We start from the raw sequence: 26,773 nt of genomic DNA on the forward strand, positions 1-26,773 counted from the left end.
TTACAAAATCACTGAAAAGTGTATTATTTAATTTACTCAATTCACCAAGCAAGACATGTTATAGATCAGTGTTTCCCAACCTTTTTTGGGCCAACGCCCCCCCAGCCTTTATCCAGGTCCCTCACCGCCCCCCACCAAAGAATGTGTAGGTTACTTTGCACTGACTATTATTTTATCATTAATATTACTATCACTATTGTAGATGTTTTGATTTTTATGCTTGTTTCTGTATTTACCATCAAAAATAATTTCCCAGAGAACAAAAAAGTCATGGAAATAGAAATTATTTTCACAGGTGTTTATGAAAAATTTAATGGACATTCAAGTTAAAATTGGTAGGCCTAACAGCAGCCAATCAGAGTGGAAAATATTATTGTGCCATTTTCTAGTTGTAAAATAAATGACCAGATAAAATATGTACAACATGCCAGTTTAAACTTTGAACTATTTGCAAAACAACTGATCTCTATTAAAACATGGGTAGAACTGTAACTACATTAATCATAGCTCTTCTTCTCTTCAGTGTTTGTCAGTTTCTGGTGGTGCAGCTCTGTGCTGCCTTCAGGAGAATGGGACATCAGAGCATCAACCATAAAATTTCACCCACATGGCATTTATTGTGCAAACCAGAGCTTTCAGTGGAAAAACAAAAGTTGAAGATCCTTTTAATGCCGTACAAATATGGGACAGAAACATGGATTATATCTTTATATAGACCTACTGATTTATAGATTAATAGTTTTACTGGACAGAAATTACAAAGAACAAATCTGGTTCTTAATCAAATCCTAATGAGTCAAATTCAAAGTGTCATGGAGTCATTAGCCTCATGACATTAACACTGACATGAAAAATAATATTGAAGAAATAAATATATCAAATCTAATTAAAAACATAAATAAGTGATCAGTTCTTTACTGTTATGGTCTGTAAGATATATTTATTCTCAGTACTAGATGTGGTCTCAACAAACCCATGACATTTCAACAATATTATTTTACCTTTTATCTGGAAATAGTGTCTGTTTATTCTTGCCATACAGTCCCTTGTATTAATTATTGCTCTAAAGGTCTTGCCATACCAGTTTATTCCTCTGTATTTACTTTAGTTTCTTAGTTTATTCTTGCATTTTGTTCTTCATTCATTTCCATTTAGTTTCATTTGATTAGTATTATCCTCTCTTGGTTTATYGCTATGTCCACTTTAGTTTCTTTCCTGTTGCTAGATTTATTTTATCGTTTATTGACCATCAGTAATTTTCACTCATCACCTGCTGCGCCGCCTAATCGTCATGTGTTTCACATCATGTGTTGATTTTTCACTGTTCAGCTTCGGATTCTCTTTTTTTATGCCATAATTCACATCTAGTTCGTCGCTCCGTTTTATGTCCYGCTTCTCCTGTTTCAGAGTTTTGCACAATGTGCACGTCGTTTTTTTTTTAAGCCCCTAAGGTGCAGGGCGGTCAGGAAGCGTATCGATGGGGAAAAGGCAGACTGACATAAACCTTTTAAAACAACGGAAACAATTTCTGCATTCTGATTATTGAAATTTAAAAGTGCTGTGTTGTTCCATCACCCCCGTTTCATAYCGGACCACTTACAGCWCCGGTGTTAACGCTATAAAATGAACACTCTCTATCGTGGTATCACCCATGGAGGGATTTCTTTATTTCTTTATTTAAATGGGTTCATTTTTCAGAGGGATACACAGTGAGGGTATCGTGATTTTAGCTACCAGTAGCAGGAGAACGGAGCTGCGCCAAGAAGCTAACAGAAGCTACAAACATTGACTAGAAGAGCTGCCATCATACAATTGCAGCCAAGCATGATTTAATGTTTCACAATACAGTTTTACCAAGTTGCTCAAAGTCTAAACTGGCATTGTTGTGCATTTAAGGTGTAAAGTTTACCTTCGACCAAACGCCCCCCAAAGGCATCCCAGCGTCCCCCTTTTGTAAAAATGTCCGCCAGCGTCCCCTGCCGTCCTCTGAACGCCCCCTGGGGGGCAGTACCTCCCACGTTGAGAACTGCTATTATAGAGGTTAATTCCATGTGGTCTGATGTTTAAAAGCCTTAATTCCCATTAATTGTGATGATTTTTCAGCCAATGAAAACACATAACTTCAGACCAACAAAAGAACGTTTGTAATACAGAAATGTTGGCTTAATGAAAGGAATGTTTAGTAACTACCTGAAGGTTATTTCCTAAAGATTTCATACATTTGACAAAAATTATTAAATCAACAAATCATATGACCTAAAATAATCTAAAACATTTTTAAAATTCCAGATTGGACCAAGGATTATGTCACAAAGTCAAGATAGGCCAGCTTCAATTCTTCATTTTTACTTTTTGTTTTCTTCAAATTGTAATTGTAGTTTACATGTTATTTTATCTACAATGATTTAATAATGCATTTCATTACATAAATGTAATCAAAAGATGAAATTAGAACAAATCAAAAATAATTTTATACAGGGTTAAGTGTAAATGATCCTTTCCAAGTTTGTCATTAAAATTAATGTTGCGTTTTGTAACTTTGTCGTCATTGTTTTAAAATGAAAAAGATTTGTTTTTATCTAAATATAAATTTAGTAACCCAGGTTATGGCTGACTTGGTAACACTTTATTTGAAGGGGGGTGAATAACATGACACTTTCATGAACATGACATAACACATGTCATGAACATGAATAAGCCTTCATGAATATTTATGACTGTTGTCATAAATCAGGGGTCCCCAAACTTTTCCCTGTGAGGGCCACATAACTTTTCCCTTCTCTGGTGGGGGCCGGAGACAGTTTGTAACAGAAAAAGTGTGAGGAGTGCCTAAATGTAAAAATGTGTTGTTTTCCAGAAAGCACAATCAAATAACATTCCCTGGGTTCTTCACAGAACAAAAGTCAGGAAATAAACAATAACACTATAAATGAAATACATAATAACCAAATAACCCTCTCTGGGTTCTTCACAGAAAAAATCCAGGAAGGACTAACATTACTATCATACTATCATTACTGATATAAATATTACCTTTAATAACAAAGTTACCTAATTTTTAAAGTGCAATCAGCAATACTTTTAGAACAAATTTAAATCAGTAATGATTTATTGGTTAATGTCAAGTTGTCATAAGATATTTTGAATGTCAACTTTGTATTAAAAGTGTCATAATTTACCGAATGACGCTTTATGGCAACAGTCATAAATATTCATGAAGGCTTATTCATGTTAATGACAGGTGTTATGTCATGTTTATGACAGTGTCATGACAGTCTTATTCACCCCCCTTCAAATAAAGTGTTACAGCTGAATTTTTTTCAAAAAGCTATTTAGCAGCCTTAGTCTTAAACGTGTCATAGTTTTTGGGTTAAAAAGCAGATCAAACACAACCCAACCCAATCAATCTGACTACAGCGGTCCAAATAGTGTGCTGAATAAAAATGTAGAAGTTCTAACTTTAATGATTCAAGTCAACCAAGATTTTAGGTTGAAAGAGTTTCACTGCTTTACTTTTTTAATTTTTATTTTAGGATGCTTTAAAGACAATGAAGATTGTTCCTCGAACCCCTCAGAAAAATGACACTTTGACATTACCTTGGAACACATCATGTGATACAATTAAGAAACTCAGAAGGGAGAACCGTAGGAGAATGAATTAAAAATATTTAGCATATTTAGCCTCACTGAACTGTAACACTGCAACTATAAAACTGTTAAGATGGTTTAATGAATGGGAACTTTTTGTTGGGAGGTTCAGAGTTGGTGCGGTCCACTTTATAGCCATTTCAAATCACAATATACATTTACTGCAGACACATGACGGCAGGAAATGGGCGCAGCCTCCCCCCTTCTCTTATTTTTACTTGTTATAGGAGGGTTCAACACCCTGCTTCACCCCTTAACTAACTCCATCAACATGTCCGAAGAAAAAAATGAAAAACCTGCGTGTGCAGCTCACCTCTGGACCACCGTGTGTGTTCAGACATTACACACACGCAGCCCCGGACCACATTTGGGGAGGATTTCAGGCAGCTAGCAGATTCTGCAAACTGGCTTCTTATAATTACAAGCCAGCAGAGGAGAGGGGGGGATGGATCACCTATTTCCTGCTTCCCCACAGGCAACATTGGAGGCTACAAATTGAAGATGATTCCCACACATGGCCCAGATTCCGCCCGGAGTCAAATGCCCCTGTGCCCCGAGTAACAGCTTATCTCTGCGCAATAACAATGTCAGAAGAAAATTGTGCACCTGACGCTCCGCCTGTCCTCCCCTCCAACCAGATCCTTGTTTTCTATCATCATGTTGTCTCTCCCACGACAGAAAGGCAAACACCTGCCGCAGATCGGGAGGACGGCGAGAAAATAGCCCCGTCCTAATACCTGAAGATGCATGCCCAGTGTTGGCTTGAATAAAAGAGATAAAAAGGAGTCCTAACCTATCCTTAAATGAAATAATAAGGTATCCGGGCAGCTGTGTGCTTTGCAGTAAACTCTAATTAGCTCTGCAGAGGGAATGTGGGAGCGTCCCGTCCTCTGGGCTCAGTTAAGGTTCGGATTAGCGGCTGCTGCCGAGTCCGCCATGTGTGAGGCTCCGTCTGTTTGGCATCTGGCAGGAGACTTGTCACTTGCTTTAAATGTTTTGGTTTTTTTTAAACCGAGTTCTCTTTACCGAGGAAGAGAGAGAAAGGAAAAATATGAACTGATATTGATATGCATACTTATGAGACGGCATCAGAGCAGCCTGTGCGGCATGAAACCATCGTTGCAGCAGAATAGGTTTCTTCGGGGCTTTTGGGAAAAATAAATAAATAAATAAATAAATAAATAAATAAATAAATAAGGGTGTCATGATAGTCCATTGACCTTGTTGGTCATGATCCATTTTTTAGTTAGAAATATAGTATACTGTTTACACAGATGCTACAAAATCATTAAAAAAAATCATACGAACATGCAATATCAGTGTTTCTCAACACTTGATATTGCCAAAGGATGGATCCTTCTGCGTGGAGCTTGCATGTTTGTATGCAAGCTCATGGGATAGATCTCATATTATATATATAGATCTATATAGAGAGATCTCTTATATATTATATATAGATCCATATATCTATATAGATCCATATATATATATATGGATCTATATATATATATATATATATATATAGATCTCTCTATATATAAAACTAGTTCTATCTATATATATAGATATATACATAAATATAGAGATCTCTTATAGATAGATCTTTCTCTAGATATAGATCTAAATATGTATATAAAGATCAATATATATATTTATAGATCTCTCTATATATAGATCTCTATAAATATATAGAGATCTCTCAATTATATATATACATCTATATAGAGATCTCTCCCATATATATTATATATAGATCTATACATATAGATCTATATATTTATAGATCTCTCTCTATACATAGCTCTATGTATATAGATCTCTATAGTGAGATGGTACCGCAAGACAAATATTCTGAAGAGAAAGAGAAGGAGTTATCGGGCTGCTGATCAGTGGTTGACTTTATATTTGATCTCTCACATGGACTCATGGAAAACCGGAGCGGGCCTTAGTTACAGAAACTTGTAAGCTGTCAAAATATTTGAAGCAAAACCACTGGAAGAGAAGAGAGCGCAGAGGACAGAGAGAGAGAGAGAGATAGACGCTGCAGAAAGGCGGCACAGCAATCCCCTCGTCTGGATGTTCCGCCTCTGCCATCGCCATGAGAACTCGCCCCGCGGTCAATCAAAGAGCCATTCAACCTCGGAGAATAAGCCAATGCCGCGCCTGGCACCTGGGCTCTCTTACAGGCACACAGGTAAGGCCGAGGCGCGTCCGTATGTGGCTTAACGGCGGGCCTGAAAACGTTGTTTACTCTGTCGCTGAATGGACACCGCGCCTGCTGTTCTATTTAAGCTGTCAGGCATCACAGCCTCAACACAGGCCCAGCTGGCTGGCTATGAGCCTTCCACAGTAAGATTGATGAGGGGATGCCTGGCAGAGGGAGCGAGAAACGGGCCTTTGTGTTGTTCTGTATGTACACATCATTTTCTCTCATTCCGCAGGAGAATCAGCAGCAGCAGATTAAATGACAGAATTAATTTCCTTCACTCCGTACACATGTTCCAGTGAATTTGTGTAACCACTCAGTGTAACCTGGAATTAATTAGGCACACTTGAATTCTAATGCTGCAACGGTAACTCGGCGCTGCGGCCGGAGCTAATTGATACCGTCCCGCATTAAAGTCCTATTTTATTCCGACGACAAGCAGCAAGCGCTTTATGTTTTCGATATAGGCCCCGAAAATTGGAGCAAAACCCGTCGAAAGGAGGATGATATTGCAGCCTCTGCTCAGCGCTATGGTGATGCATCCTGCTGCGAAAATGTATTTGTCACATTTCAGATCGCTCCCGTTTTTGGTTTATTGTCTCACGAACATGTTTCAAATCACCAAACATATTTTTAATATTATGCTATCATCACCTCAGTAAATTGAAATGACAAAGGTAACTTTCCCCCTCAAGCTGAGGATGAGTTGTGCCACCCATTGGAGGCAATAACAACCACCGAGGCTTTTACTGTTTACTGCAGAAATCTTTTAATTCAGTAGAATTTTAAAAAAGTTTAACGGCTTTCATGGTCTATTCCAGGTCATGCCCTAACAACTCACATGTATTAAAAAGTACAATTGGTGAATAGGTCACTTCAAAGCAGTAATTTCTTTTCCTTTTTTTTTTTTTTTCAGACGTTCAGGATGACTGTCTTGCCACATAAAGCCGAGTGTGTTGGAGTTAAGGTCAGGAACTGATGGCCTTAACTCCAGCCCATCAGTTGGTACAAATGATTCTGCTTTGTACCAGAATCATGCTTTTCTGGTACAAAGCATGATTCACGTCTTAATCATTTACAGGAAGTCATCCAGGTCCTGAAAGCAGCAAAGCATCCAGATCACCATCACAATGCTAGCAAAGTTTCACTCCTGGTATGATGGGGGGTTTTGGTGGAATGAGATGCAGACCTTCCTAAAACTTTCACTCTTTTCTCGTCACACCACAGAATGTTTTTCCAAAACTCGGGGATTATCAATTTGTTTTGTTTCTGTTCTATTAGGCCAGCAGCGATTTTTGCCTGGGAACTTTCCCACGGATGCAGGACCTGCCAAGCCTCTGGCTTATTACTGAAGAATGAACTGACCTCAGCTGAAGCAGGTGAGGCTGTAGTTCATTAGACGTTATGTGCTGCGGATTTCTCTGTTGCCTTGGAGTTATTTTGGTGGGTTGGATGACCACGCTTGGGATATTTTTATATTTTCTCTGTTTGTGTGTAATGGTTTCTTTTGAGGTTCACTGAAGTTATGACCCATTAGGCTGTGTAACCTTTTCCTGTCTGACAGATGTCTATAACTTTATGTCTCATCTGTATTTGGATGCCTGCAGCTCAGGGCATAGCATGATGTGGCTTTTTTTTTTGTTTTTTTTTTCCTTTTAGAAAATTTTTGCATAATTCATCTTGTCATAAAACAATTCTTGATTCTACTGGTCTGGTAGTAATACAGGCTGAGTGGCTGATCTCAGATTTCCAAAAACAATGGGCTATTCACAGTAAGAAAAAACAAAGCGGTACTTAATTCTTCATTGGAAAACTTCATTTTGTATTTACTCTGCTTATCTTCCTATTATATTTAAGTGTGTTTGATGATCTCGATCAAGTGTGATCAAAAACAGAAGAAAATAAATGGATACTCAAAAAAAAAATTTAATAAAAGAATAGAGGAAAAAAAAATTTTCACACTACTGAATTACTGCATGTACCAAAGTTAGTTCTGTGATGGTTTACATTTTTGTGTGCTAATGGATTTTAGTCTATAAAAAACTCCCTTTTGCCATCTGTTGTTATTTAATATACTCCAGCTGCCAGCACTCTTTTTATTTATTTAAACACTTAACAGGAACTCAAAGCACCCACAATGTTGATTTTGTTTGACAGAGGCACTTACTATGACTAATTGTTTCTTTCTGCAGTGAGGCAAAGCTTGGTTTCAGAAGATGCTATCACTTTATAAAAGGGCTGTGCTACAGAGTAAGATTCAGGTCTTAGCCAGCTCGAAGTGAAAGTTTTTTGTCACAAAGCTGGCTGTACTTCACCCAAACCATCATGGAAACAAATGATGGGTTACAACTTGCTCTAAAACAGTTTTTGTTCAGGCCTTTGGAACAAATTTTCTCCAAAAAGCACCAAAATGATCATAACTTGATATTTTCTACAGCAAAATCCAGCTTTAAGGTCTTATCAAGATAGCTCTCACTAGGTTGCAGTTGAGTCTTTTCCCCCATGCGGAGCAGTTCAAGTATGTTTGTTTCTCACAAGTGACAACAGTAATGGGCAGGAGATGGACTGACTGACCGAACCTTGTCTGCAGCGACGCTGTGCCACTCCGGTCTTTCTTAATGAAGACAGACTTGTGCCAGAGAGCGAAGCTCTCAGCGTACTGACTCACCTACATCCCAACACTTACCAGAAAAGAAATGAGATGTGGAATATGTGGAAAAGCATGAGGCTCAGAGCAACTGAATTGGATGCCCTTCATAAGGTGTTTCATTTCTAAGGCTCCCATATACTTGAGGTACTGTGCATTTTCTGTGAGTCGCAGACTCCACAACCTGTACGCACCCACAGTACACTGAGTAATGAAAACTCAACCGTCCGTGGACAGATTGCCTTCATTTTTTGTGACAAATTACCTAATTTCCCACAATCCAGATGGATACTAGCGAGTTTGATGAGCTAGCCCAGCTTCTTCTCCACCAGTGCAGCCACTGCACACCTGTTGGTAAGGCACAGAGTGACAGGCTGGCTGATGCCGTCCTTGGAACTGGTTTCAGCAGCTCTTAACTTAATCAGCAAAACAGTTTGATATGAACACTGCTTCCCCCCCACAAGCTGCTTACTGAGTGATGCATATTACACATACTCAGTCATAAAAGTTTATCTTTGCTTGGACATGTCCGGTCAATGTTCAGTTTGAGTGTGCATGGACCTCCGTGGAGCAAAGTAAGCCCAAGTATGTGGGAGACCGACGGGGAGCTCAAAGCACACCTCCATGTTAAAAGAAGTATCCTTAGGCAGTAGGGGTGCATCGATTGCTGTTTTCTGGCCGATTGCCGATCTTTTAAAAAGCCGAATTTACCATTCCGATTTTGGCCGATACCATTTTTTTGTCTGAAATGTTGCTCAATTCATCAAGAAAGTTGCTAAACTGGCAACAATGGGGTGACTAGTGTTAACAGTAAATGTGCAGACAAGAAATCTCTCACAGGAGAAAATAATAGCACAGTGCTTGATCTTTGGACCTTTGCCAAGGTTGATAAAATCAGTGGATAAGATCGGCTTCACATGTAAAAATCGGCCAATCACCGATCTCCCAAAGTTAAGGAAATCGGCACAGATAAATCGGCTGACCGCTAAATCGGTGCACCCCTATTAGGCAGTTGAGGAATCTGATAAGGATCATTCCTAGATCATTCCGTTGGGAGGTTTTTAAAGTATGTAACACTGAGAGGAGATCCCAAAGCAGAGCCAGAATCTGCTGGAGGGACTAAATATCTGTTTTGGTCTTAGAACACCTTGACATCTAGACTGAAGCTAGTTTATGTTACTCAAGGAAAATATTGAACATTGATGCAACAATGTCTCTGTTTTGGCAGAGAGATCTCATTCTCAACACATTTTAATTCTTCACGATCCGATATCTAATCACCCACCATGCCTTAAGCTTACATCTTATCAAGCAAGGTTCTTATACTCATCAAAATATTTTGTTCAGAACAGGCAAAATTAAACTGGTGGATGTTTTGCTTTTCGAAAGTCCAACATTTTTGAATTAGTTTGAGGAATAGAAACCAAAAACCTAATATCAGTCTGCTCATCAATTCTATTCTGATGTACTACTGGGATCATTGTGTTGATCCAATAAGGTCCAATCACTTTCAAGGTGAAGAACTTCTGCAAAATTGTTACAGTTACATTTTTCATAGTAAATTATAGCAGTAACAGCCCTTTTGTCTAAATTTGCGGCACACAAGAGAGAATACTTGCAGCAACATATTGCTATCTGTTTCTAGCTGTCAACTGTATTCAGAATGACTGATGGATCTAAAGACCAGAATAATATCACACTTAGATTTATTTATGGGTTGTCAAACTATATCGGTCCGATTTTTGAAGCTTATGCACAAGCATGCATGGCTTTCACTCTAGCCGTCTGCCACCCGGCCCCTACACAGAAACAAAATCCTAAATCTTAATCCCTGTATTGTCTGTAAACTGTGGTTAATAAAATATAGTCAAGAGGGGGAGCCACTGACATTAATGAGGGTAGACGAGATACAGCATGGAGCAGATGTGAGGTTTCAAGTTATTTCAGGTCAGGCACTGAAAAGAAAACTTTGACACTGCATTCTATATGCAAAATGTTAAATCTGCTTGTCAGGTTCTATCCATTGCATCACTTTTGCACTGCAAGTCACATTTATCTATTCCCACATACAAACCTCCTCTCATTCATACATCAGAGATGTGTTCATACGCTCAACTTGGTGTGCAGTGCCATTCTTTTTTCTTTCTTTTTTTTCCAAGATGTTCTCAAACCTACAATATCTTGATTCACAGAATACAGTTGGCTCTGTTCTCCACTGACCCATAACCAGCCTATATGGAGTAGAAAATTGACAAATACGTCAGAAACCTTTGCAATAAGAGGTCTTATCTAACTGTGGCACACTCATTCTTTTCATACCTTTGCCACTCTATTGCCATGAGCAAAAAACAACTTAGCATTGCATCATTGGCACTTCACACCATACAATGCTCAATTTAACAACTCAGGCTTCCGCTGTAGATTTTTGGGATAAAAACGCTACCATATGAGCACCTTGGATTTCACTCACGTCCAATGAAAACCAAGCATATCCAAGATCCAGAATTAATGCAACTACAATGCAAATATTGCAGCAATAACTCAATAACCATATTCTGATCCCTCACATTCCAGAAGCATCACTCACATCGGGATGCTGGATGTTTGAAACTAAAGGTGAATATGGCAGTCAGTTGATCCTTTTAATGGGGAAAAAACTCAATGTTGCAGTGGTGACATCAAAAGGAAAGTAACGCAATATGTTCTTATGCAGAAAAAAAGTGTGAATCCCAAACAGCTGACCTCAAAAGGCAGATGCAGAGTCCATACATGGCATATATTCCCTCCAGATTTATAAACTACCTGATTTCTTACATAATCACATTTATTTTTCTTATAGGTACACCATTATGTGCTGCTAGAAAGGAAACAGTGTGACAGAATAAAGTTCAGCGTAATTCTGCGAAATAAATTATTAAAATTTTGCTGGAAAGGCTGTAATAAACATGGCTCCAGTTGAAAATATTTAAGTTTAGATTACATGGAAAATCAGAAAATAAAGTGACTTGATGTATAAGATTCACCTACTATGTGCAATCATGCAACATATGGCATAATTAACACTTGCATTAAGGTGCGAAGGATGTGATGCATCGGATATTACTCATGCAATTGGAACATATGGCAAAGTCATATTAAGGGTAAATAGAAGGGAAAAACATGACCAAGTTAACTCTGAGAATTATTCTGCAAGGAAAAAAGGCAAACATATTTCTTCACCGAGGAGATCAAAGAGGACTAACTGCAGACACACACTGGATAAAGAAAGTTATGAGCTCTTTCCCCTTCATGAGCAATTGAGTCTGCCAGAGGACAGGAACATATCCTGCAGACTTAGCTAACCTAAAAACTAACTATGCACACGGCTAAAAATAAGACTGATAAACACCCTGCACTCAAGATCAACATGTTGCGAGATAATGCAATAATGCATTATCTCTACAGTGCCGAATTCATTATTTAATTCGGCACTGTAGTCACACAAATTGACATTCTTTTAACATTTTCTCATAAACCAGGAATAACTTAGCAGTGCTGCCATTGCACTAATCTGGAAAAACAATATGGGTAAAGTTTAATTTTAGTTAGGCAACAACGTAAATCTCTAAGTTTACTTCATTATTTAAATTTCTTTCATTTGTTTTACCTTCTTGTATTCCAAATTACTTTTACCCTTAGATTGAACATGTTATTGTTTTTGTTTGTTTTGTTTCTTTTCGTAAGGAAGCAAGCAGAGAATGTTACTAAGAAAATGAAATAGATTACTGCATTATCCTTCATTTATTCAAACGTACGAGAAAACAAAATATGTATCTTAAAGAGCTTGTTTGTGAAGGGAAGAACAAATTGATTGAAATTTGCTATTTTATATTTGAAAATACATCAGATTTTAATGTGGGAAAAAAAAAATCAGCCAAGATTTGTACACTCATACAGCCTGGATTTTTGCAGGATTTAAGAACAAAAGCATGCTAGTCCGTGTGGACGTGTGTATGCTCCCATTGACACTGCTGGTTGTTTCTGGGCAGATCTCCACCCTCACCTGGAACAGGAGGTCATTTAGCTCTAGAAGAGTGTCAATGTGACCCAGCAGCGTTACACTGAGACATAATCTCTCAGAGGTTTCCAAAGGATCTAAGTCAAGCAAACATGGATCAGTTGTGTCAGTTCTTTCGTCCTCAGGGAACTGTCTGCATATTCTCCAACACATAATGTTTCTATTGGTAGTCATTACCAAGGATCATTGACTCAAACTGCTGTTATGGGCAACCTAGCATCCTCCCCGGTTCCTCCAAATGCTTTCAAATTTGTTCAGAACTCATTTGTGATACGTGCATGGAACCAATGATGGACCTCCAAATTCTGTTAGTCAACAGCAAATCCCAACAGAGCTTGATGATGCTGAGCAGTGAGAACACAGCCCTCTGGTAAACAGGTAACCCTTGACCCTGATGCGTGTTTCTTATTTTCTGGTCCAAAACCTTCACACCAGTGGGTTCTTGCAGGTCTTTAAAAGTGACCTCTGCCTCTTTACGACCAATGAGTAGATGCTGGTCCTGCTGACGGATGAAGGACCTTCCATAACCCAGTCCACGTCTCATAGACTAACTTCCTGTTTTCAAGAATCTCTGCCATGTTCTTTTGACTGGGCTGTGTGATAAAGCAAACCTTCTGATAATGGGAACCTACCAAATTATTTCAAATGTATTTGGTCTATGCACCACATAATCAATTTTGATGACTTACCTATGAATTAGCGATGTTTGTGTTGCCCAAATAAGTTCAGAAATAAAAGGACATTTTTGTAGCTCTAAGACAGCAAAGCAGAATGAAAACATTCATTGTCCCTAAGTTGCGTAAGCAGCACATATTCATGCAGTAACGTTCTCATTGTGCAAAGGACAGTTGAAGTAAAAATAGAATCGAGGTCACAGATAGCCTTTGTTGCTCAGATTGTTTCTGCGTCTTGGTTCCAGCTCTGCCGTTTTGGCTTCTGTACAAAGCTCAAAGCTCCAAAGGAAGGGTCTGATTCAATCATCTGTTGTTGGGCAAGACACCGAAGCCTAACTCGTTGCCAATATACTCATCAGGATATAACAGAAGAAAGGAAAGTGCATTTAGACGTAGCTACTCGACTAGAAGTGCTTTGGTATGTGCGAATATTTTGGGTGTGAAATGCTCTGCAAAGTAGACTGAAAAAAAATAGTCGTGAACATGGTTCTGTTTTCTTGACTTCCAGGTTTCTAAAACCAAAAGTCTCCATTTGGATAAGTTTGACTGTTCAGCCACTAACCTCCCACACTTTATCCATACAGAAATAAGGAAGGGAGAAAACAAAAAAAAAACAAAAGCAGCTGTACTGTGAAACACAACTGAGTTAATTGGCGAATATACAACAAGACGTTGGTTTAGTATCAGTGTTACTAAGAATACAGCAGCACACTCAACTAATTAACTTAGCATGGAGACTAAGAGCCTGAAGCATATATTCTTCTACTGAGTGAAAAATAGATGCATTTGTAAGCAAAACTCGATGTAAAGTCAGGAGACCTCCAGCATAACTTTGATGACAGTGTTTGCAAAAGATTCTGCAAAAGATTTTCATACTTATATTTCCAAAACCCTTAATATGGTGCATCCTCCCCAAACTAACTAACCTTTGTAACCAAGAGACCTGCACAGTGAAGGCAGATTATGATTTTATGATTACCGTTTTAATAATCCCAGCAACGCTTTAGAGTTCTGACTTGAAACTGATGGAGAATTTGTGGAGGGAGCCAAAGACTTGGAGTTCATCATCAAGAATAAACGATAAATCATCATCATCATCATCATCATCATCATCATCAAAAAAAAAAAAAAGCCAACAACTATGGAAGCATGCAAAATGCTGCTCAGTAATTATAGGAGTTTGATTACTGTAGTGTCAATAAACAAATGTTAGTATTATTGTGTGTACGTAAAGTGTGCATAAGAACACATTTTTATTTCACAATTGATCATAAATTTAAAAAATTTTATTGTGTCTTTTATTGCCCCTTGTTTTCCTCTCAGAACATTATGAATAGAATTAAATATGTAAAAAAACACTTTAAAAAAACACTTTAAAAAACACTTTAAATTGTCAGTTGTCAAAATATTCCCTATAATTGTCGCATCATAAGACCAAACTTGTGGAAGCAGTGAATAGCAAGCGCACACTTCAAATAAAAACAAACTGCAGAGAAAGAGGATTTTTATGATTCTTATGAATGTGTACGCATGCGGCAACAAAACATCTCCCATTCAAAGGGTGGCAGCAAACACACAATGAATCCAAATTAACAAGCCAATTCAAGAACAAATGAAACGAACTAAGACCCACGGAGAAAAAAAAAGAGGCTGTTTTTAGTATTTGGGCATTTTATCCATCTGTACATGTTGGATTGGATCGTATTAGCCACTATAGCTAGTGACATGCGTCCGCAGGCGCCGTTACTAATCATGAGTCACATCAACAAAACCATATTATTCTGCTGCAGGATGAGCCTTCATCTGTTCCAGAAATGGTTCTGGCTCCCTTATTTCTTGTCAGATTTCAATAAGATATGGCTAAAAATAAAGCTGAGAAAATTGCCAATATTATGATTTGTAAAAGTATGTATTCTCAAAAGGCATAAATCCACAAGCAGTCTGGTCTCTGCCAGTATCTGTCAAGACGCTGGAGCGCTAAACAAATTAATTTAGACATAATTGCTTCTGTAGCTGTCAAAGTTTGGTGAATACTTCAGGAAATGCTTTTGTCCAATTTGATGAATATTGTGAGATTCTATAAACGAACAAGTCAATTAGTCAAGATTATTGCCTTTTGTTCAACCACCAGAAATTATAGCGGCTGCAGCGCGCCACAGAAAAAGAGAAAATATCGCAACACAACAGGTTGCAGACAACTCAAAGCCACTCTTATTCCTCTTGTTACTCTCTCTCTCTGTCGGTTCTACTGCCAGACACACACCGGTTCTTGTGGCAACCGACTGACAGACAGCTCCAGAAATTGTGCTTAAGTGTACAAGAAAGATCCACACCAAAAAAAAAAAAAAACACAAAAAGATTTAATACTCAAAAAAAGAAAACAGAACATAAAAATCCCAAACAGAACATTCAGTCCATTACAGTATTATGTTTTGGGCTTGACGTTTATTTTGTGATTACTGATAAATGGTTGATCTGTCAGAGTGAGTGTGTGGGTCAGATAACCGAAACTTACCAAACTGCACAGCACGTGTACATGTTGAGGTTGTCAAAGTCAAGCTACCGTAACTGACTATTTTAAACATTTCTTTGGTGACCTGTAAAAACGATACTCTTGTTGTCGTAGCGTTGACAAATCAATAGCAAAAAAATTATTTCTTTCCTTTTTTGGATTTTGTCATTTGTCCAACCATCAATGTCCCCGACCACAACGCGTAGCAATGGTGCATGTGTGTCAATATGTTGAGCGCAGAAAACAAAACGTTCATTTCCTAGTGAGAGATCATTTTATTCATAATCTTCTTCCTTATTTCTAAGTGGACACATCAAAAACAAGGCTGTTGTGAAGAATGTATATGCAGCACATAGACACAGTTTAGGTCTCCAAAGCCAATTGAACATGTTTTAACCACGATGCTTACAACATTTTAGTAGTTTACTGATAATCCTAATCTCAGCTCCTGATGAAATTGGTTCTTTTCTTGGCAAAAATGGGCTCCTGAAATATCAGCCGTTTTTTTGAGGCAAACAGATACGGTGCTGAGGAAACACTCTGCCCAGCTTAGCACTGTGAAAGTTTGTTTTTGCTACAAAGTGCTTTCAGAAAAATACGACAACAAACCAACAGGTGTGTTCATTTGACTATCGCCATGAATCCAGAGACCAGAGCTGCAAAGTGGCACAGGCACCATTACATGTGCTTGATTAGATCATTGAATTCCAATTGATTAAAGGGCTATGAACCATCTGCCACCTTTTTGAGGGCTGTGCAAAGAGATTGATGATGTTTATCAGTTTCTATAAAACTCCAGAGGTGGCTCCAGAGCCAGCTCATAACTGGCCTTTAGATCAATATCGCTACAACAGACAAGGCAAAAAATGATGGAAGCATGCTTTCAGCCCTGCATGTGTCTCTGTCTGTGTGTGAGTCTGTGTGCATGTGTGTGTGCGTGCGTGAACCAGAGTCTGAAATTGAAGCATCTGCTACCAAGCACAGCCCATTCCAAGGGTGGAAATGGCTTTCAAACAAACCCATAGGTGTGCTGAAAATGACTGCTACCAACTGCAAAACCGTGGAAAATTAGAAGTTATACTTGGTTTTCACATGCGGCTTGGAAATTAAAAAAAGAGAGAGATATAACAGAATATATAAGGAACGCCTCTTTAAAAAGTGTCTCAGAATTCCCAGAAGTGTACGCAGAAACTCTTTGAATTTAGATGAGTAAATCAGACTCCTCTAAATGCTGGTCTAATCTCAAGTGATTTTATTTCTATGAAATGTGCATCATTTCATGTTCGTCAATAAGGCCTTTTAAATTGTACTCTCATCGAGTCAGTGTGAATTAGTTAAAACACTGCAAAACGTAGATAAAAAAGAAAACACTCGCTATCTCTGAAGCTACATGGTATTAATCATATGCTTATCGCTCACACTTATCTGTCCTATTTATCTGATTTAAATCTGTATCTGTGTTATCACTGCCTATGTAGGCTAATAATTAATTACATTTCCTCAGCAGTGACTACTGGGAACAATGTATTTGCAAAGGACAAACCACGTCGGTTTTTTCAACTTTTATCTGCGGACAGCTTTGTTTTGTATGTAAATTACTCTAAATTGAAAGGTCGAATAACACCAGACACACATCACCTTTCAATAGGTAGTGTTTATATGGAGCAAATAACCTTTAAGCTCAGGGAAAAAGACGTAAAGGATTATATTTTTAACTGACGTGAACCCCAAAAAATCTGCCAAGAAAATAAGTTTGATCAAATTTATTCTAGGGTCTACAGGAAGGGAGTTAATCAATGGTAATAAGTTAGGAGTGGCATATTTAAAGCAAAAAAATGTTTAAGGTAAAAATCTTTTGCTTAAGGTAAAATGTTCAGTGCTTTGAAACATGATTAGCTTATGTGCGTACTCTTTGTTGTTTGCAAACTATAATCCATTTTACTAACCTAACTGACTCTTCTCTGGTGAACACAAAGCTCTCCTCCAAAACACAATCTTCTTAAAAAGAGTGTGTTTACAGTGCCACTTTGTGCAACCTAAATTTGCAATTAATTACTTGATTAATTACTTAAATTAATAACAGTATGTTTATTTACTAGCATACGCCGTGATATGTGTCCAAGCAAAAGTTCCCAGCGTTAAAGTTCAGACCCTCAAAGTGATTGTTTGGGTAAAATTGACTTCATATCTTAGCCCAATATTTTGTGTTATTTGCATTAAAATAAAAGTGCTAGAAAAGGCTTTGAAAATCCAGCAGCGCTTTTAGCTGTTAATTAGTGCTTTCTGACAGATGGTCACAAAAACAAATACTGCTCTAAAAATAAAACTCAAAGACTGCACAACCACAGTCAGAGTCAGTAGTGCTAAACGACACAAATACAAAAAACAATTAATAAATCAATAAAATTACACATGTGCAAAAGGCTGGTGAGTGTCTCACTTGACGTGTCTCAGGAATGTGAAAATTAAAACCTACTTGGTGACTATATGCACTGTTACGGCTGCTACGTGACCGAAACATGTCTTTTCAATTTGCATTGATGAAGCCGCATTCCTGTTCTGACAGTCGACGAGAGCCCGCCTTCATCCTGTGTTACACAGACATTTAGAGGACTGACTGTCCCAAACGGTTCGACGGTGTGATCGGAGCGATCGAGATCATCCACGTCGGCCGCTATTCCCTGAGCTAATTCATCAGCATGGCGAGGACCAGTTTCAATGTATCGGACACAGAAGTTCACTTTGTAGAGGCCACAACCGACCTTGTCACTCGAACAGCAACATATTTTCAACCAGTGAGAGACCTGAACTCTCAAGGGCATAACCAAGTCATAGTCAATGAATAATTTAAGCACTTGTGTCACTCTATATATTTCATCGAAGCATATTGCCAAGGAATAAAAAAAAAAACTCTAAATATTGGGGGAGAGTCGAAAGGTAATACAGTACCTCCTTGTTTTATGGGGTTTTGTTTGAAAGATCAAACTCTCCTTTTTGCTCGTACGTTCTTCGCTCACTGAATTTGGAACTCGTTTCTGCAGCACACCAGAACCAGAACCATAAAGGCTGCGGTACAAAGACAACACACAGAGGGCCTGTTGCCGGTAATGACTCACGGTGACAGAAACACACAGGGACCAGTCATTTAAAAGTTCAGCCCTGTGGCAGTTTGCAGAAGGAACAAAGTGTTGATGGACATCTTCGTTACAAAGTCAGCCATTGCTCTCTGTTGGTTTAAAGAAACTGAGAGCTGACACACAAACTGGAAGTCGCATTCATGAATGCAACTTCAGAAACAGAAGGGACACTGTGGATGTTTATGCCGCAAAAAATGATCATCCGAATATATTTTGATAGCATGATATTTTACCTTGAAGTGAATTTGATCATATTACATAAGCCTTTGTGCTAAAAGGTTTTCAGAATACCGCTCCCTAATGATGAAGAATAAAATGACAAATGTGTTTTGTAATTAGAGTTTCCTCGTGTATCTATTATGAACTTATAAGCTAAATATATCACCACAAATGCATCAATGTTGCCGAGAAAAACATAAAAAAGGAGAATTTGAAACGTGGTTTGCAGAGAAGGATTTTATTTATCAAAGCAGAAGAAGCCGTCTATTCCAACCTGATATTTTCCCATCATTGTTAAATCGTAAATTGTTTGACCATATTTTTGGACGGCTACGTTTCGATTCAACCAGTTTCTCCAGGCCTGATTACCTAACTGTAGAACTGAGCCATCAAATAAATGCTACAAACAGAATGCCTCCAAAATGGAGGCTAAACCAGTTTTCAGGATAATTATTTTCTTCACAAGGGGCGAGGTTAGTTTGAATTACTTTTTTTCCCCCCACTTGAAGAGAGAAATAATCGTTTCAAAGCTGCTTTTTGTATTTACTCAGTCTATCTGTCTTTGATTTTAAAATTAGCCTGACCTAAAAATATTTAAGTGTTACACAAAAGCAAAAAGGGAAGATATACTTATTTCCCCCCGGCAAGGTAAATCAAATATATAGGGTGAAAATCCATGTAGAGACAAAGTAAAAAAAAAAAAAAGTTCATTCTGATTTGCAAACAGATAGTTTTTGGAAAATTTATTTCTTACAAGCTGTAGAGGCGCGCAGTGTATTTTTTATTAGCACATCAACGCCATGAATCATGTTTTCCGCTTTTACCAACGTTTTTTTAGTGGAAACTAAATTTAATGCAACACCTCTAATCACAATCCAGCTGCGCTGCTCATTTCTGTAGCTGCAATCGCTGCACAACAATACGCAGCAGCGCACACCTGACAGGTTTCCAGCCCTGTAATTAAAGCTTTATGACCATGATAGCTCTGACCTCCATGGAAGTCGAGTGAGGCGCGCCCATTTGACAGCTCTAAATTCAGTGCGGAGTCAAAGGGGTCACTGTCAGCAGTCTGCTTTTCATAGTTCTCATTATTCTCGGCGCAGGGGAAGGAACACTAGACATCCAGGAGAAGGTTAAACGCCTACAGCCTCGACGTTAACGCCACGAACCCCAATTCTGATAATGTGCTCAACCTGTACGACCATGCTGCGATACTTGGCCAAGATTGAGGAGAGTGCCATTAAGTTTGCCGCACCAGAAATTTCCTGCGGTTTCGTTTTCAATGTTTAACGCAGCGCGCCTGAGATAAGAGGGCCATGTGTCATAATTACACCCTCCCTGTGAGTACACTATTACAGGAACATGAATCAGCCTTTCTCCAGAAAAGAACAAATAATGGTAAAAGAATAATGATATTATGTTGCTGCTTAATTTTTTTATTTTTTATTTTTTCCAAAAGTCTGGGAGCCCATTAAGTGCTGGGCGGACTGGCCCATTTCTCAGACGGAGAGTCAGATTAATAGTGGAGCTCATTTAGTTTCCAAAGTGTTTGTTTGATTTATACATGCCTCTTAAAAAATGCATAGAGCTTTCTCCTAGGATGACGGATGGAAATTAATAATAATTGCTTTTACATCTTGTATTCTGTCCTTGTGGGGCTTCAAAAGAAGAAGTTGTAGAGACGTCGTGTAAAACCAGCCCAGTGCTCTGCCCTTCGCTTTGGGCTCTCGGCTATCGAGAAACGATTTGCTTCCTGGAGGTGTGGACTCTGTCGAGGTTTCAAATTTCACCCAATGTTTGGCTGCGACGCATGCGATGCGCCAGTTTGACGGTACAAAGCTCACGGGAAGTCGTCTGCGCTCTAAACAACCATTCCTCGCTGCGAAGATTTGAAACTAAAATTAGACGGTGACGTTGCAGCAAACGTAACATCCTGCTTCCTGACACAGCAGAACACTGTGAATTTCACCCTCTTCTTCCAAATGTGCCGTCCAAAGTGAAAGAGCCTCAAAAGAGACGCAGGTCGTTCAAAGACATGACAAGACTTTGATATTCCACAAAATCCGCTTTGCTATGTCGTGTTTGGATCCACTTTTCATACGTAGAAAAGCAACGGCGGCAGCAGCTTTGGACTCTCTGCCGAGCGGAGAAACTTTTCGTGAAACTTCCGGACCTTCCCGACTTCCTGACTCCAAATGAAACACGTGCGACACGTCGGAAACGTCGACAGCAACGTGTCAAACCGCCGATGCGTCCCACGTGTTTACTTTCAGCGAGTTGGTGCTGAAGTTCTGCTGTGTTTTAACCCCTCCATCTGCCAGATCCATCAAATGCTGACAAGTGTTAATTGGATATCAACAATTCATTAGCACATTTGTACTCACTTACATCCAGGTAAGATTTAGATGCAGATACGATGCACACGAGTCTAGCCTTTTAGAAGACACTGCGACGTGAAATATGTACATTGCAGATGGATTACAGGTTTATTCCATCAATTTAAATGTCAGCCTGACCTTTTTCATTTGGTTCAGCCCTGTGCTTCAATCATGTTTAGCTAAATGATTAAAAATGTGACTTGAATTAACTTAACAAAAATTGCAACGGCCTCGTCCGCAGCAGCCTTAAGTCGAGGCAGGAGTCTGCAGACTGCATTACGGATCCACAGCCAGAGACACACAGTGAATCATTTTAGTATCAACTTTGAGCTGGGAAGCCGGAGTGTGGTGCTCGCCGGCATCCACTTCCACACCTGTCAATTACAGTTTCATAAGATTATTTTATTGCAAATTGTGCTCCAACTCGCTATTACCTGTCTCCATTTCAGATTCTCTTCTGTTATTTATTGAGTTGCGTATTCCAGTCAGTAATTTAAAATAGCAGCGTTACACATGCTGCTCTGCTCCCGACCGTCAGATCCAAAGAAGTGAATCATCACAACACAACACCGGGCTCCGCAGATGGAAAGCATTCTGCTAACGGTTAGCAGAAAAACTCCTGATTTAATGTGAATTTGAAATACTAAAGCAGAATATTTCTGTCGCAGTTAATTTGTTCAGCTCCCCTTATCGAGTTTGTATCTTGATAGCCCCTTTTTACAGGTGAAAGTTTTTCGCTTTATTGAACGTAAAGTTATTCCTGGTGCGAATTGCGAAGGAAGGAACGGCAGTCCGACTGCTCAGATCAAGGTTTTCGACTCACCAACAGCTACACACGACAGGATTATATAAGATTACGTTCAAATGCACAATTTGACTTGCTTTTGTACATATACAAGAAGTCTGTTAAAATGAATGTGCAAATATTGTAAAGTACAATTTCACATTTCCCCTAAAGCGGACTGTTCAAATTCCTTAACCTGAAACTGTGCGTCAAATCTGCTGTCAAGTGAACCTCTTGCTTTCTACGCCACAATAACAAGCAATACATTCTTGAGTTAATTCCCTTTTAAATTTTTTCCTAAAGATTTTTTTTTTTTTTACATTCAGCAGAAGCCTTTTGAACAAGTTCCCTAAGTGTAATTAGAAAGCAGGTTCTTAAAAGCTGAAGGCGTCGTATCGTTAGTGGCCTTGATTTGGATGCTTCATTCAAACCGAAAGCTTCCAACTGCGTGCCAACTTCAACTTTGCTTTTCCACCTGAAAAAAGCTGTAACTGCTCTTTAGTTTACAATCGATCAACATTTCTGCTGTCACAAGGCCAAGGAAATCACCTGCCAGGATGAAAACAAATTAATTGCTTTCAAAACGCTGAGGGTGCGTGCTCCAGTTCGGCTCTGTAATTAGTTTATTTTTTGCGACTTGTTGGTGTCATGACAAGTGCAGAATTAAATTATTGACTATTAATTAACGCAGGCTTCTAATAACTAACGTCAACTACGAGTTGGATGTTAATTATTTTTATTTTAGTTGAAAACTAAGTGAGTCTTTTGGAGCCTAAAGAGTGAACAAATCTTTTACCTCAGATATTCTTCTTCTTAAGAAAAGTAGCCTTTAGATTCTTCTGAAAGCAATGTCAGCGTTTTGAGGTGGCCCAGGTAGAGTCCGCATGTGAATCTGATAGGAAATCTGCTTGTGGAGCTAAATATTTGCATGATGGCAAGAAGACTTGGAACTCATCACTGAAGACAGATCGTCAAAATGCGAATGGAAACAAAAAAGTTTGATTACTGTATTGCCAAGAAAATATTTCCTACAGATGACCGAAAAGGTTATGAGTCATTTTCAAAAACGATTCTTTCATAAAACATAAATAAAAACACAGATAGGTGATTTCTGACTACTGACACTTAACATTACATCGTCTATATGTATATAATACGTTGTGTTCTCTATAGATGAGACATATTGGTGAAGCGCACCTGCGTTATGCAGGTCTGCTTTCACATTCTGGGACGCAGATCCCAGACTCCCTTATGCTATGTTGAAATTCTCACCCAGAAAATATTTCAGTGTGCTTGTCAGAGAGTTAATTTGGTGCAGTCTGTTCTTTGTTCTGCTTTCCTATTTCACGTTCTCTGATGATTGATCAGCCCATCTGTCCTCCATTAAGTGAATACCTCCCTCAGTACATATCACAGATTTAATGGCCGTGATGGAAGAATTTCAAGAAATCAGTGGTCACAGCATATGAATCCATATAGTACGTACAATATTGTTTGATATATTGCAGCCTCATCTCACTGGGCCCCTGGTTGAAGGTCGTTTCGACAGCCACGGTGAAGTCAGGAGCTTTCCACAAATACAAGCGGTTCATCCAAGCAAACAGCCACGCAGAGCACAGAGCTGAAGGGGGTTAGGGTTTTGGTAAAAAAATAATAATAATAATCACCAAACKGATTGTCGTGGGCTGATAGAAGCCTGAACAAAACCATTATGCTGAGGCTTGGTTGACCTATTTTATCCACTCCAACAGCAATAAGACAGTAGACTTCTCTATGTGGCATTCTATTCATCTTTCACTCTTCAAACAAATGTTCAGTTAGTGAAAGGTTCATTTGAGAGATGAAACTGCAGGATTTACACTCTGGCAAAACAAAAAAAAAAAAAAAAGACCGGACTGGAACTAGATGATCGTGAAGCTTGTTTAAAAATAACTCCTAATAAACTGGATTTTTTTATTCTTTAATTACTGAGCAGGCATAGATCCTCAAAAGTCGATCTTATAAACTTAATGGTGCTTATTTCATCAAGAGCAAGACCATTTGGATTCCAATTATTTGCTATGAAAAGCAATTACACTGATAGCATCATAATGCCGTCCTGTCTTATTTTCATATTCCTCCTATCAGATAAATTTGACTTCAACATCCTAATGACCCATTTCAGATAATTTTTATTAAAGACGACGGGCACAAGCACACATCGTTCAACGCGCTTTTCCTCTAGACTTCTAAATTTGACACCGGATACGAACGCATGACCAGAAACACGGAGCAAGAAGCAGCATCTCGCAGTATGACTTACTAATTTAGAAAAAGGGAGAAAAAAAACATTTTGATGTCGTTCCTCAGATGTTGTTCTCTCTATTAGTTAAGAATAAAACATGCAGTAAATGAGAATCTCTGATTGCTGAATCTAGTGTTTGTGGGTTGGAAGAGAAGTGCAAATGACTTCCATCTGCCGGACTCGATACGAGAGCTTTTCTTCTGCATGCACTCAATCCAAAACTGCTTTGCGAAAGATAAATTAGCACGACAAAATCGCCTTCTTCGTTAATTCCAATCAGATTAAAAAAAACTAATAACTAAAAAAAATTACGTTTGTGGCAGAAAGTGACACATTTGGAAGGTTTTGCTAAATGGGTTCGACTTTGGATCGCAGGGAGAAACTGGAGGACTCACTCAAAGACGAGTTGCAAATGAGGTCTTCCCTCGCTGTCCGTTCGACCGACGCTGAACGTGAAATCCCGGTCGGTAACCGTTCATTAGCTAATATAGGAAACAACTTCTCTGGATCACAATTCCGGCTGCCTACATCATTACATTGTGAGCTGATTTGAAAAGTAATTTGATTAGACCATTTAAAACAATCATAACGAACCAGCAGCTATAAATTATTAGCTGCTTAATGGCTCATGTTATTGCACGGCCTGAGAAGCTGATTGCTGTGCCGCACTGAAATAATAGTTTAGACTCAGACCGTGAAAAAAATACAAAAAAAGACTTCCCCATAGTGCCAAGCCAAAGCAAAGGTAGCTGTTTATTTGGACACAGGTGAAGGCGAGTGCTCAGGGGAAAGGTCAAAGCTTTTATGGGATAATATTCTTCTAAAAAGAAAAGACAGAGGACAAAAAAACTAAACAAAACAACAGGTCGGGTCTAGGTTGACTATTTCTGCTAAACAAGAGAACATTCTGCTAAATTGGCTTTATTGATTCTCCACAGTTAAATTGTGTATGTCAGAAAAGATTTACAATAGTTTCAGAGCTTTTCCTCCTGTCCAGCTTCCATTTATTATCTTAGATACAGCTCACAGAATATGTGTGGGTAGAGAGATGGTGTTGCTCCACAAGTCAGAGAAGTGGCCTCAGGACTACAGTAGCATGCTATACTAGCATGGTGTAAAAAAAAAAAAAAAATAAGTCAGAATGTTTAAAGCAAATCACAGTGCAGTCAGATCATTGTCACCAGACCAGCAGCTTTGGGAAGGTTTTGCAAAAACCGTGCTGTGAGGGATTTGTTACACTACATTTTTCGTTTGGTTCAAATTATCTCTAGCTGGAATATTTGAGATCTAAAATGTTTTCTTGTTTTTGTTTTTGTTTTTTTCTAAAACTCACAAGAGCTCACGGGGGAGCCAACGTACATTTTCTTCCTCCAGCAGCAATTGTCAACAAGCTCTTGACCACAGAAGTGTCAGCCGCTTGCTGCTCCGGCGCTGCTGAGTGGAGCAGCAGAAGACTGAGGCAGCACAGGACACCTCCCAAGAGGAGGCCCTGTGTGGAAGGATTTCAAACTTGTTGCATTGATGAAAGCAAAAACAAAAAAAAGAGAAAAAAACAAACTATTGTTAGACTTGAACCCAGGGCCTTCTTGCTGCAAGGCAGCAGTGCTAGCAACTCTATGTTATATTTTCAAATTCTAAAGTTTCTTTCTTCCAAAAGACAGAGTAGAGACGACAAGCTGATGTTGCATGCAAAAGTTAAATAGCTATAGGAAATCTACCACCGTGCCTTGGAAATGTCATAAATAGGTAATGTCCCACTACCAGCTACGTTTGGAGCCGAGTGTCTGCACCAAGCTGGATTCAAAACAAAACAAAACCCCACCGTTTCCAACATTGAAAACATTCAACACCACAATGCAGTGGCAGTTCAAGAACAGTTATATTCAGGATAGGAATAGAAGATAGACCCAGGTGGAAGAGCTTCATAATCTTTGATTTCCCTCATAATGTTGGGTGGAACAGATCAGGAAATCTATAAGCCAACAAGGGCACATCTGCAGAAAATGAACGACGTCATTTTGAGGAGAGAGGTGGAGAACTATTCTTTTTATGGCCGTCTGTTGACTGATCCCCGTGATGAGCTCCTATATAACCTCACTAAAAACCAGGGCTTTAGCTTACAGATGCAAATAAGCAAATGTTGCTTAATTTCCTTTTTGGGATCAATAAAGTACTTTTGAACTGAACCGAATCGAGTGTGAGGAAAAATGCTTGGGAATTATATATA

The 26,773-nt window shown here is 38.8% G+C and overlaps 1 protein-coding gene and 1 long non-coding RNA gene across 2 annotated transcripts in view; one reads left to right on the plus strand and one right to left on the minus strand.

The window, feature by feature from the left end:
• The window catches only part of opcml (opioid binding protein/cell adhesion molecule-like), a 151,720-nt gene that overhangs the window by 101,479 nt on the left and 23,468 nt on the right, over positions 1 to 26,773 (minus strand). The gene's annotated exons all lie outside the window — the stretch shown is intronic.
• The window catches only part of LOC103459914 (uncharacterized), a 50,366-nt gene continuing 29,159 nt past the window's right edge, over positions 5,567 to 26,773 (plus strand). The window contains exons 1-2 of the long non-coding RNA XR_532828.2: positions 5,567 to 5,842; positions 7,136 to 7,233. This is a non-coding gene — a long non-coding RNA (uncharacterized LOC103459914). The remainder of the gene's footprint in view (positions 5,843 to 7,135; positions 7,234 to 26,773) is intronic.

Source organism: Poecilia reticulata, unplaced genomic scaffold (assembly GCF_000633615.1).
Source record: "Poecilia reticulata strain Guanapo unplaced genomic scaffold, Guppy_female_1.0+MT scaffold_131, whole genome shotgun sequence".
Classification (NCBI taxonomy): domain Eukaryota; kingdom Metazoa; phylum Chordata; class Actinopteri; order Cyprinodontiformes; family Poeciliidae; genus Poecilia; species Poecilia reticulata.